The following is a 13,640-nucleotide window of genomic DNA, read 5'->3' on the forward strand; positions in this document are numbered from 1 at the left end:
TGGTATATTGCGCACGTTCAGCTATTAACATTTTGGAACACAGTGTGTGAGAGTCGTGTCAGCAATTGAACAATATTCGAATAAAATATAACAAAATTACTCATCAGCTAATAATATTTGGAACACACGTGAGCGGTGTCAGCAGTTGGTCAATGTTCAAATGAAATCTGAACAACAGGAATTTCTATTAAATTATACAGTTTCCCTCAAAATTCTCGTTCTCCTTTATCTTCGAAATTTTTATCGTATCGTAATTTTTTAGATTGTTTAACTAAAGGTATATAAATTCATTGATTCTTTATCGTCACTTACATTTTAGTTATTAATCTTAAAATGTCCGATTATAGTTAATATTATAACAGGTGTCTCAAAAGAAAGTTTACATTCATTACACCGAATTTTACACAAAGACCTAAAGCTGCAACCCTACAAAATTCAATTGGTGCAAGAATTGTCCCAAGACGCCAGTCAGAGACTCTGCCATGAGCTCGAAATTTTTTTTCAGGCAAATTGATCTTCAGGAGAGGTGGCATAAATTGGCTCCCTCCTGATTTAACCTCTATGGATTTTTCTTATGGGTTTATCTTAAACCTGAAGTCTAAGCTAATAAGCCAACTTCTATGGTGCAATTGAAAGAAAATATCCGTCACGAAATAGCAGCCATCTTTGAGTCCACATGCCGAGCTGTCATAAGTAATTTTATTGTTAGATTAAATGAGTGCCGCGAACGCGAGGGTCTACTTTTAACGGTATTTTTAAGAAATAAAACAAAATCTGTTCTTTAATAATGAATAAATACGTTTTTGTTACATTACTATCTTTTTTTAAATCGATCAGCCAAATATTAACCTTGTATTATAAGTCGACGATACACTTCCGTTATAGGAAGTATGTAGCAATTTTTTTAACGAAACGGGAACGGCTTACTTGAAAGTTTGTGATGACCGCCCAGAGACACTCACAATGCTCGCAAATTGCCTTTTAAGAATTGGTACGCACCTTTATTGATGGCCTTAAGTCAATCTTCACCCTATATCGTAACTTAAAAGTTATCGCAAGTTAAAATAAAGTTTTGATACGCGATTTTACTGTTCTAGTTGTAACAATTGCTTAGGGTTTAAGTAGCATTAAACATAAGACGTTAGACAATATTATATCCAAACAGTACGTAATAATTCTCGTGTAGCAAAATGCTAAAATGCGTTCATTTTCATGCAAATAATATGGTTATAATCGGTGCACAGGTAATCAGTGTTTATTGATGTTCGGGTAAAATATAATATGTCCAATTTGTGATGTTGGCTTAGATAAACTAATATTCTATTTGATATTTAATTGGTTTTGGGTCGGTCGTTGAAAGGGGTCATCGCGGTTGAGACTGGTATTGCCACGACATTATCAGACGTCAAATCATTTATTTTTGTTTAGCAAGTCAATATTGGTTTACCGATAACTATTTGTTTATATTAAGTTTTTTATTTCATTAAACGGGCAGAAAGCTCAGCTAATGTTAAAATATGATACTGTTGCCTGTGGACCGGAACATCTCCAGACGGCTTGTGAGTGCCTTTTAAAGATGACACTCTTTGTTTAGAGGTCCTTTAGTTGAATTGGATCAAAAAGCACAGTGTTAGTGGAAAATAATGTGATCGGAGGAATCAAGGCGATAAGGGTAGAAAACCCCTGTTTGCTTTATAATGATAAGTTTTGTACCTACTTATCCTTGAAGGTTTTGCTTAGCACATCCCTTATATATCTTAAGATATGAAAGAGTGCTCAGATACCTCATATTAAAATCACATTGTGATTTAAGCATATGGCCGTAACTTATAAGTATACTCCCTTTTGTGACATAATTCTAAAGCTTAAAACTTAAGTTACTATAATAACATTGACTGCCTTATACCATACAGCGTCACTGAATATTAATTTTAAAGCACAGAATCTCTATTCAAATTTTAAAGATCGATGAATTCATTTATTAAGGGAGGAATAACGTGCAGAAATAGCGGTTAAACTTTTCTGGCAATCTCATCTGGTTTTATTTATAATTTATAAAGCTTAAAAGAGGCAGAACGGTCTCAAGTATTTATCTGAACTCAATACAATTAAAATTAAATTTAAGTAGTTGATGAGAACGTAACTTTGTACTATACCTACCCGTGATAGTTATAATAAGAGACTTGTGTAATGCAAAGTGTTACTGTGTGCACTTTGACTTCTCCATATTCATTTTTTTATAATAATTAAACCCGTAAACAAATCGGTATCACATCTAATAAACGTATTAATCTGAATAAAGGTGACAATATCGCAGGGCTAAGTTTTATAAGTCAATTTTATTTTAATATTTATAGGTCTGTTTTATTATAATCTATGTTTTCAGAGCAGTATTGGACCAATGGGCACTCTTCCTATATATGCATTCGCTCGAACGCTGAAAGAAAGTATCGAGAAAATATTGGCATATATATTAGACTTAAAAAGTCAACGGCTTGTCAGGCACAGAAGACTGATCACCATCCTTCTATTTAAAAAAACAAATATCACGAAACGGATTCATAAATCTAACAATAAATAGGCCCAGACCCAAAAGTTTGTAGCTTCACTTGTCTTTTCTATAATTGCCTGGAAAATATCACGTATAAGGTTGTCCATTACACTCTAACATGTTATGTTTTTTTTATTAAATCGTTTATTTATTGAAATAAATATATCAACCAAGAAATTCATTCCAACAAGTGATCAAATAGTATCGTATTAAAAATGAGAAGAAATACCAAATACATAATTTAACACTTCACAAATATTGCAATTAAATCCTTAAGTTACAATAATCACGTACTATCCGCCATTAGTAACATTCATGTGAAGTATGTATGTAGTGTATGTCACTAATGACAGAGTCAAGGGTCTAGCGTCTGTGAATGACCATCCCCACACAAGTTTGAATATCAAAGACGTAGATTAACATATCTTGATTGCTCCAGAGAACATGCCTGTGGTTTTCGTATTTACATAACGTATGGAGACTTGATTGATATATATAGAATTTGGCATGGCTGATAAGGTAATTGATGCCTAGATAAAATATATAATAATAAATAGAAAATTGCCGAAAGGTCTCTAACATAACTGATATAGGATATAGTGTCAGGAAGTGAGCAGACAACAGATCATTATAATAATTAATTGTAAATTAATTCCAAATAAAGTAGTAAATTTAGATCATGCAACAGGCAATATAGCCATATAAAAAAGAGGTTATTATTATTTTCATAATGTCATATAGTGAGTTGAGTTATTTATAATTGTTATCAAACTTATGGACTAAATATTTGCGCTACAAAGGCACCGTGCTAAAGATTTACTTCTAGGTGATCAAATAATTTGATAGGTGTAACAATTTTTTGAATACATCGTGGTGCAACATATAGGCAACCCAGCCGTGTACAGAATATACTGTATGTTTCAATAGCTTACAAAAGTCTTCGATAACGAACACATTTATGTCCCCCCTGTATATTTTTCTTGTGTGCATATTTATATTCCTAGAGATACATTTTTGATATTAAGTAAATTATTGAGTTACATTGAAAGTAGTATCTTTGTTATACTGTAAATTAGAGCTGTAGTCACAAGGTATGCCAGAGTGTCTTGGGTCGTCTTTTTTCTCCTTAACCAATTAAAATTCCTTTAATCTCTAGAATGATACTGAAATGTTTTAAAGCATCTAATGAAAAATATCAGCCATTTTATAAACACACAAAAGAGTGATATATTGTTCATCGAGAGCAGCGTATATTTTGATAAATTATCGTAAGTTTATTGTTCACAAATATTTTCTTTGTACACAATGTATAATAAAAATATTCTCGCAATAATAGCCGTGACGGAAATTGGAATCCAGTTTTATCTCGCTCTGCTTGTTATAAAGCGGATTCCTAACAAATCAATTATTTTTTTTAATTGATTTACGCCTCCGAGTTCTTTTTAATTAATCCTAATGAGACCTTTTCATAAAATGGAATAAAGGGTTTTAAAGCCACGTTCCCATACAGTATTACAAAAATGTTAATTTAAAACGAAATTGTGTTTACTACAAAGGGTTCTCGGGAATTAAAATACGTTAAGGACATTTAAATACGTGACATTACGCACAGGAATCGCGTGAAGCGTGTGTTCTAATAAACTATTCTGGGGATTGGGAATGCAAAACAAAAGACGAAACGTTTGATTTTGATTGCACAAACGAACGTAATATGAGGAATGAGGTCGTGTGAACGCGTGTTGGACTAAAGATACTATTGACCAATCACAATCGACGAAACGCGCCATTTGTTCTTAAGTTTTAACATTCTCACCCCCCTCGACTATTATGATTCTCTGAAAATGTAATTTATAAAATACGTATCTAACATGTTAATATATAGTATATATATAATCTACAAAAAATATCATAGTAAATTTAGAACACTATAACTTTATATTTATATAAACTTGTTCCATACATTTTTATGTATCTGTAATCTGCTAATCGTTAAAACTTCTTAACTGTTTTGCAGTTTTTACAAATCGTTTCGTCTTCTTACATATAAATCTGACGCTAGAAAAGTGATTCTGACGGATGTCTTGGTGGCTCTGAGGAATCATCCAGAGTTTAGTGTAGTTTATTAAATTATATATAGTTAGAGTTAAACAAAAACTAGTTGGATAAGAAAAGCGGATATTATATTTGAAGCAAATGCTTTTTAATAACTTTATAATAAGAAGTTTTGACATTTTGAGTCATCATCGGACGTCGAGGCAGAATACGAAATTCCACACGTTCGTCGTTCATCACCGTGCATCACCACTATGTGGAACCAGCTACCTACAAAAGTATTTCTGATTCAATTCGACTTAGGGCCCTTTAATTAAAGCGAATACCAATTCATAAAAGGCCGGCAACGTATTCGCGAGCCCTCTTCCATTGTAGTGTCCATGAGCCACTCAGAGCCTCGCACCCGTTCGCCCCTTATTCTATATTAAAAAAAAACAGCAATCGTGGTCAGTGAGCCTTCCTCCATTTTGACGGATAACTCATTTCATTATAAGAATAGAACCTATTTAATAAAAATATAAATATAAAATAAATTTTGTATGAAAAGTGTTTTAGGTGCGTGCCTAAGGTTAAGCCACTCTTTATATATATCGTTACTCGCACGTTTTTCACCTTATTGATGATTTGTATTATTTTAATACTTAAAATAAGAATTACGCAAGTCCAAGCTGGAAGCGTAATGGAATAATTCCTCTAATTAATAACCAATGGCGTTACAAACTTTTAGGTCTGATCCTCAGATTTATGTATCTGTTTCATGATCGTTAGTGAATTGAATAGGCAAGTAGGTGATCAGCCTTCTGTGCCTGACACACACCGTCGACTTTTTGGGTCTAAGGCAAGCCGGTTTCCTCGCGATGTTTTCCTTCACCGTTAGAGATAATATTAAACGCGCACATAGAAAAAAAATCCATTGGTGCACAGCCGGGGATCGAACCTGTCGTAGGTTGTCGTACTCTCAGGGATGAGAGTCGCATGCTGAAGCCACTAGGCCAACACTGCTAATTTAATTAAGAATTTAATTAAATAAATATTAGAAGCTAACACTTGTTTTGGATACTCACATGTTTTCACATTATTTTAGATGATTTGTATTATTTTAATACATAAATTAAAAATTACGGCCACCAACAAGTCCAAGCTGAAAGCGTAATGGAATAATTCCTCTAATTAATGTTAGGTTAATAAATAATGCGTAAAGGTCAAATCTTTTACGCCTATAATAAAAAGGTTATTTTTGTAACCCAATTAAGGAATGCTTTCAATATTAACAGATTAATCTTTTATATAATTAATAATATTGGAGACTCCGTGTTAGAGGAATACAAGGGTTTCAATTCAGAAACAAAAGTGAAAAGAGTCGGAGATTCTCGGCAAATTGTATATATTAATTTAAATTAGTAGGAACGTAAAAAAACAGTCGCTCTACAACTTTTTGTAGGCCTCAGATTTCAGTATCTATTTCGTGATTATTTGTTTTTTCTAATAAACCGCACGCCGTCTGCTGTTTGGTTTTCACGATTGATGAGTACGGTAAAGACAAATCACTCAAAAGACTCAGGAATAAGAGTTGCAAGGTGAACCCACTAGGCCAACACCGATCAAAAATCACATTATTTAATATATTATGAATTATATATAATTCTAACTTCGACTTAAGCGCGTATGTTGCCATGTTTACGATTTAAATTTATCAAAATGTTAATGTATTCGTTTGGACGAAAACTCTAATAAAACCATAATTTCCGAGTATCATATTGCGATGGTGTCGAAAACAATTAATATACTATATTAAATACATATCGCGTTGCCAGCAAAACTTGGCTTAATGCCAGTGATCATTCATGTCAAATTTTTCACTGTCGATAACTTTACACTATCATGATTTAAAAATATTAAAACCTTTTAGCAAAATTACATTTTTATGTATTATAGAAGGTCAATGTTTATAAGCTAACAGCAAAAGAGCATTCGTTTATAGTAATAGCAAAACAATTAATAAAAATGAAATAATTCCAACTCAGCTTTTAGTAGCTGCAACATTAAATTTCTTCCAAAAGGTGATTGGAGATTATTACGTTTACATTTAGTAAAAACATACATATAATTAAAATAACCGTACGGTAAGGTACATATAATAATAATAAATTATGAAATGGGTAGTAGTAATAACACAGATGCAGGCACTTAAGACAACTGACTCCACCTGCATAATTCTACTGTAGACTCGATAAAACTCCGACAAAACTTTATCTGGCTGTACCTATGGAGATCAATCGATTAATGAATTTATTAAGGACCTAGCACAAGAATAATAAAAAATACAGATACATAATCCAATATATGAATTTACACACACAACACACACGCACAAGTCTCAAATGTAATAGACATTTGAGACTTGTGCGTTGACGACTATTTTTTTTATCAAATTCAAATCTTTTATAAGCAATAAAAGAATGGAATTGAAAATCTATGTAACGTAAAACAATATAAATATATTTATACATTAGAAAGTAAATCCATATACTTTATTAATAAAAACGTTTAATAAGTTTTAAGCATTTTATCTACTTGAAAAATGTCTGGCTAAACACACTGCATGCCGCAAGTTATCCAAGAAGTACGTAATTTATCAAAATGGTGCAGTAACACATTATGCGGGTAGACGTTAATTGTGCGGGGTGAGGTGCGGAATAGAATTACTAGAAGACCGCCATTAGCTTGTGGCAGCTGCAAACATATGCACGTCTCCGCTAAAGCAAAATATAATCAAGCATTCAATTCGAAAATAACGACCAAAATTTCGCACCAATTCTGATTAATTTTAAGCGGCTTAATTTTAAATTCTGTAATGAACATTGAGTTTGTTTAAAACTGTCGTGTTAAAATTACTTTTTATAAAATATTAATCTGTTAGTAATAAATTGCTCAGCTTTATGTGTTAAACGCGTAAAATATTTGTATACAAAGTTTTAATCGTAGTTTCGCAAAAGTATGTTTTGTCATAGTCAGTGTCATTGTCAGACTCCGAAGGTTAGGTTAGGTTAGGTTGTTCGATTTTTAAATCGGACTTGTGTCTGTAGCGAAAACCGCGTTCGTGTAAATTTAACTGTGTATTATATACAATTACAGATTATTCGTACATAATTCTCGCTAATAAGCTTTCATAAATTAGCGCGCAACTTTTAAGTACTAAATCGCTTTTTACTCCATTGATCTAAGGGAAGGTGTGGATTTAACGGTGCTAATTGGTAGTTGTGGAAAACGCTGACTCGGAGTATTAATTACTAATTAGGTCAGATAGCAATGCCCTCGGAAATGGGTCTGAAATAGGACTAACAGCTAGAGGGTTCGTGCCGCAAATATATAAGATTTATATCCGTTAAGCTTAGTTTTGTAAGTTGATCACCTTTGTTATATTGCTTATTTCGTTAGTAAAGATCGTATGTATACATAATTATTAATTTGTTCGTTTTATAATGGAACTATTATGCCGCAATTAGATATAACAACAATCTAATTGATTGATTACACTTGAATCGCTTTTCATATAACTTTAGTTTCTAAACTGTAGAATATGTCATAATAGTAACAAACAATACACATCAATTTGTGTATTAACTTTTAGCTAGTTTCATATCATTTTATATATATTGAAACTTAGATTTTATTACATTTTTCAAATCAACGTTGCTTAATATTTGGTGTTCTGTGTTCGGCAGATAAAATCTTAAAAGGTTAAAAATTTAATTATTTATTTATTTCCTTTAACATTCTTAATGGTACATTTGTAATCAAAATTTAATGTCTATACTGGATACTGAACAATTTTAACGACTTTATAAAGTATAGGACATACTTTATTAAGTTAACGATTAGATCAAAATCATAATCCTCCTAGTGAAGTATGATACAAAGTTTTAAAATTCAACGTATTTTGTTATATCCGCTGTCATCTAATACCTGCACCTACAGCTCTTGGACACCTTAGCATATTGTCTTGGACATAATTCAATTTCATGCCCGTTTTAGGCGTGAAAGCAATAACTCAGACGGTTCGACATTGATCTATGGTCACCTTATTAGCTGTTTTCGTGTCAAAATGTTAGTGACTTTTACAAAGAAAATTGATACTTCTTTAAATTAGCTGTATTGTTTCGCGATTATTCATAGAACAGTCCGGCACGGTACCACCTATATTAAAGAACTCATAATACAACAACCGTACATATTAAAAGAGTGCAATTAGACTGACCAAATCAAGTTCTATGAATATAGGGGTTAGTCTTTATTTATTTTATTATTTAATGACATTTGACAAGTGTCAAACGTCAAACTTACATTTTTATTTGGTTGTTCCATAAATTTTACATGATCACGAATAATATTTTTTTATTCCGAAATGTACATAGTGCAGTGTGCTTAGAATGTAGCACATATATGAACTGACAATACTAGGTAATTAATGTAATGCATAAATAATACATAGAATGAAACGTTTAGAAAAATAAATGCTAACAAAATACTATATATTAGATCCTTACATATGAAATTGGCGTTTTGTATGGGAGGAACAAAAAGTCGAATATTTTTAACTATAATTAATCAAAGTATGAATGATTGTTTTCTATGAACTTTTGCCATTTCATAGGTAGTTAATTGATCCCTTTACTAAAAAAACCAGTTGGAAGGGAATCAATAAAATCTGTGAAGGCGATTTGGACTGCCCCATGCCCCATCAGTTGTCCAAATTTCGAAAAAAATGGTAATCTGTTGGAGCAATTGAAGCTCTTCTAATATGGTAGCCGTCTGTTGTGCAGTGTGTGGTCTAGCGTTGTCGTGAAGTAGCAGTGGCGTGGAGCGATTGACCAGCCTAGGTTGTTTAGCCGCTAGCTTTTCATTGGCCAGATTTGAGAAAACTGCAATGAACAATACCGACACTAGTTCACCAAACGCTTACAAGTAACTTTTTTGGGGTTAATTTTCGCTTGGGGCAGGATTTGGCTGGCTGGCCAGGATCCAACCGCTGAGCGCTTCCGATTATCGTAAAGAATGCATTTTTCATCACTGGTAATGATTTGGTTTAAAATACCTTCATTATTGTGCCGGTTCAGTAATGTAACGCAGCAGTCGACGCGCGTTTGCCGGTTTGCTTCAGTCAATTCGTGAGGTACCCTCCTTTTTAATCTTCCCAATGTGCTCCAAGTGAATTAAAACAGTTTTATCACTAACACCGCAGCCTGCATTTAACTCAGACGTGGTTTGCGATGGATCCGCTTCCACAATAGCCTTCAATACTTCATTATCAATTTGGGTCTCAGGCCATCCACGGGGATTGTTCTGCAGGTTGAAATTTCCAGAACGAAAACGAACTGTATTTTCTATTGCAACATGACCGCCATACGCACCATACAACCTTCGAGTCGTTTCCGCAGCACTAGTGCCACGGCGGAACTCGTACTCGTAAATAATGCGATACTTTAAGTTTTCCATTTTGTAAAATCATCGAAGCACAAATACTTGAGTAAATAGCTGTACAAATTTGAATTTGGAATTCCTTGCCACGGAGAACATCGTGATTAAAGTGGCCAGTTCGAAATACGCCAATTTCATATGTAAGGACCTAATATATGGAAAACATAAGCCCAATAAAGAAAATCATATCAAGCACCTGTGATCGTAAAACAATATTAATGACACAGTTTCTGGTATTAAAAGATATAAACTAGAAGTTACGACGCGAAGATTAAATGACGTCATACATGTGACGACATTAATATTTTATAGTTTTATCATGGCAAAGTAATATCTTTGTAAGAGCTGAAGATTATACATTACTTCACTTCACGTCATAGTTTTACCTATCAAGGGACCGTACGGCAGTCACACTTTTATAGGTGTTTCATTTATTTTTTATGGTAATTTGATTATCATTCTATATTAGAGTAATTTTACTATATATATTTTTATTTATGTTTTCATACTTCCTTTAGAGAAAATCTTGCTTATTTGTTACAATTATTATATTTAGCGTTAACAACTAAACCACGCAGTAAGCCGTTCATGTAATAGGTCAAATAAATTCTATTCCAAATGGAATTTCAATTCTGAAACTGAAAATCGCAGTTAAAAGTTCTTTACAATTTATGTCACAGTATATGTCTTATGAAGGCAAATCACGTTCCCGACTTTCCCTACACGACATGGAAATGAACGTATCTGTGAAAACTACGCTTCCGTCGCAAACTAGTGCCAGCTCACCGTCTATTGTGTCACAGATAAAAAAGGTGTGTTTCATTTCCCAGGCATAGATTAAAAATATGCGTGAATAAGTACTGTTTGAGTTAAGTTTTTTAAATACTCTTTAAAGGTTGTGTACGACGCATTAATTTTGAGGTATGGTTAAAGGTTATGATTATTTATATTAAAATAAGTTTATAAAAAGTTGTACTCTAAAATATAATGACTGAAATTGAAATAAAAATACTATTTGTTACAAAGAAAAGTAAGTTTAACAAACTAGTTTCACTAAGGAGGCTACATATTTTTTTTTGTAGTCTCGCCATCTCTATACCTCAATGAAATCACTATATCCGGAGACGACACCTGCTTTAGTGCAGAGGCGTATAAATTGTGACTTTAGACACAATTTATTTTCAAACTTTCTAATAATGTACGACTAATTTTCAAGTTTTTTTTGCAGGGAAAATAAAAAATAATTATAAATACGGGAATATTAAGCATTAATTAACACATAATGTGAATTGTAATTAAGAAAGACCAATGTGCGCTTGATTTAGTGACTCTCATCGCTCGTATGGTAAAAAAGACATCGTAAGGAAAACAGCATGTAATAGAACTAAAAAGTCGATAGCGTGAGTGAGGCACAGCAGGCTCATCGTATCCTTGCCTATTAGAAAAAATTATGACTATGAAACAGATACAGAAATCTGCAGCGAAGAACTGTAGCGTCGTAGCGCCACTATTTTTCATTTTATATTATATGACAAATTATGTGGTTAAGTGTATAACTTAAGTGGTTGCCTTAAAGGCATCGCTCGAAAGCGATAACGCCGCCAGTTGCCCTCTTTTTCATTTAATTATTCTATTTTTATTATATTAATGCAACTAAGTGTTAATCAATAAATAAAGTATATAAATAAAACACGCTTCTTTCTCCAAACGCCAAACGCACTACCTGTTAGTAGCAGAGAATATAACTAAGCACCTAGAGTTCCATTGTTTCACAGCTACAATACGTAGTCTGTGGCACAACATCGATTCTTTTAGAACATTTTGCATTGAATAACGACATTTGTGGACTAATTTTTCTAGAACATCTGGATGTGGTCAGCTCAAAGATTTTCCATTCGGTGATTTTATGCTTTTGAATTTTCGTTGAAGTATAGAAAACTGAGAGTACTTAAATTGCTTTTGTAAATATCTCGGACTGTAAAAGCACTTTCGTTTAATTTTTGTGAGCTTTTTCATCTTAGAATTAATTTTAGTTGAATAAATTCTAAGACTAATTTAAGCAAAATCGTTTTAAGCTTATATACACAATTTAATATTTCTTGTATGCGCGAATTGTACCAAATAATTTGCTTTACGTTTTTTTTATAAAAGGTTGGGGAAAAGTCTTTTCGCATTATAGTATGTATGAACTTGTAATAATCTCTTTTGTATCTGGCTGGCTGGTTTTGGCATCATTAAATTTTAAAGAAGAGAATTCCAAATTCAAATTAGGAAATTAATGTGTGATTTTTTATTTATTTTTCGTACTGTCAAGATGAGGGAATCTTATGAAGAAATTCGATACATTTTAAAATTTTACTACATAAAAGGTAAAAGTGCAACGCAAGCCGCGAAAAAAAATTGCGATGTTTATAGACCTAGTAGTCTGTGAGAGTAGCACAAATTTGGTTTATGCGTTTTCATTATTTCCGAATTTTGATGTCAAAGATGCACGTCGCTCTATTACGGATAAAATGGATGCCATTTTTGAAAAAGTGGAGCAAGATTGGCATATCAGTAGTTAAAACGTAGCTGAAGAACTGGGAATTGAACACAAAATAGCTTTGGCGCATTTGAAAAAAACTGGGTACAGAAAAAAGCTCACTGAAACAAACCTAATGAACCGGGTACACATTTGTGATTCTTTATTACGACGTATTGAAACAGGCTTCACGGACTGTGGCGAAACCTGGGTTAACTCGCAACAAGGTGATGCTGGGTGTGTGGTGGGATTAGAAGGGCGTTATTCGTTATGAGCTGTTACCACCAGGCAGGACCATCGACTCTGAACTCTACTGCGAACAAATGATGAGATTAAAGCAAGAAGTTGAGAGAAAGCGGCCGGAATTAATCAACAGGAGGGGTGTGGTTTTTCATCTTGATAACGCTAGACCTCACACATCTTAAGCCACTCAGAAAAAAATAAGAGAGCTTGGATAGGAGGTGTTAATGCATCCGCCGTATAGTCCTGACCTTCAGATTTCCACCTGTTTCGGTCTCTTCAGAATTATTATTTAAATTATATATTTTAGCCAAAATGGCCGTCCCCAGTAAAATTTTGTGCTTCAGAAACCTACTCAGCCTGCTGATAAATTCACTACCGTGATTGACGCATTTTTGAACTGTAACCAAAACTTAAATTTTGAGGTTATTTCAAGATTACGATTTGAAATGAAAACTAAGAAGTTATTTTAAGGAAATAGGCCAAATTATGTTTATCCCATTGGCGACGTTTGTGACGCAATATGTCTAACGTTTCCTTTAATAAGGTTAGTGATAGGGAATAATGTATAAAAATATCAATTAAAAAGTGATCACTCAAGGAGTCATCCTTCCATTCTCGATCCGTCCTTGTTAAATATTTTTACCTTTGCATTTTAAACCTCTTCGAAAAATCTGAAGGAAGCGGTAAATTTTTTTGTGTTAGTCGATCCTTCGTCTGTTGATTAATCTAGACAATCGAGGTGGAATGATTTGGATCTGTTCCTAATAAAGGGTTACGTAATCTGATGGATGATTA

The sequence above is a fragment of the Pieris brassicae genome, chromosome 4 (assembly GCF_905147105.1).
Source record: "Pieris brassicae chromosome 4, ilPieBrab1.1, whole genome shotgun sequence".
Classification (NCBI taxonomy): Eukaryota; Metazoa; Arthropoda; class Insecta; order Lepidoptera; family Pieridae; genus Pieris; species Pieris brassicae.